Genomic DNA, 1036 nt, shown 5'->3' on the forward strand with positions numbered 1-1036 from the left:
GGACTCGAACCGCGGTCGGCTACGTGGGAGTCCAGCGACATAGCCATTACGCTAACTGCTGGTCCCAAATCATGCTATTTTTAAGATTCGGTTTTCTGTTTGTAAAGGACAGTCAATTTACAAAGGAAATTTAAGAATAGTAAAAGGCTGACAGGATGTGTTCTCTGCGATTCTGCCGCCATTGTTACTGGCATTCTCTTGTGAACAGCTAATGGAAGGATGCAGGCAACCCAGAAACTCCAGCCTCCTTAGTGAGCCCCTCCCTCAGGACCCCCTCACCCTTCCCACCAAAGTGCATCTACACAGAGTTGCATTTCTGCTGAAATATCCAACAAGAAAAGCAGAACTGAGAACTTAAGGAAAGATGTAGGCACCAAGGACAGTCTCAGGGCGAGCCTTGGGCCGGAGAATGGGATGTCGGAGCAGAGCTGCCATTTCGTGTTTCTGATCTCTGGCTCCAGCTCACTGACCCTCAGTGTTCACATCTCAAATATGTATAATTTCAAGTCCTAATTGATAAAGAAATCTCAACATTAGGTGTTTTCATGGCCTCACCCAAAGTCGCAGTCTGTTCAATGAAGTATTGTTCCCAGTTCTGCTTTTTTTCTTATTAAATATTTTGGTGGAAATGCAACTCTGTGTAGATGCACTTTGGTGGGTTAGGATGAGGGCATCCTGGGGGAGGGCTCACTGAGGGAGCTGGTTTCTGGAGTGGGAGGGGAGCCTGAGGGAGAAACTAGCCTCAGGTGCACTGGGAGGTTCCCAACGCCTGGGATGGGCGGTGCCCAAAGTGAGAGTTAGAGAGAGAGCCAGTAGGAGGAGCAGTGAGGCCTGGCACCTCTGGTGGGGGCGCTCAGTGCCCCAGACAGCTCATCTGCAGTTAGACTGTGTTCCTACAGAATGTTAATTACAATTTATTTTCAATTGTAAAGTCTGTATGCTGGAAGTGAGATGTCTTCTGTGATACTTTATTATTTTTTAACTCTTCACTGAGGTGCTTAACTAATGGCAGGGTGGTTTTTTTTAGATTTCTGCA

At 47.1% G+C, this 1036-nt stretch overlaps 1 protein-coding gene across 2 annotated transcripts in view; it reads left to right on the forward strand.

Annotated features, from left to right (window-relative positions):
- Positions 1-1036, forward strand: part of NPHP4 (nephrocystin 4) — a gene marked incomplete in the record, with an annotated part of 159079 nt that overhangs the window by 50743 nt on the left and 107300 nt on the right.

The sequence above is a fragment of the Tupaia chinensis genome, unplaced genomic scaffold (assembly GCF_000334495.1).
Source record: "Tupaia chinensis unplaced genomic scaffold, TupChi_1.0 Scaffold000146_1, whole genome shotgun sequence".
Lineage (NCBI taxonomy): Eukaryota > Metazoa > Chordata > Mammalia > Scandentia > Tupaiidae > Tupaia > Tupaia belangeri.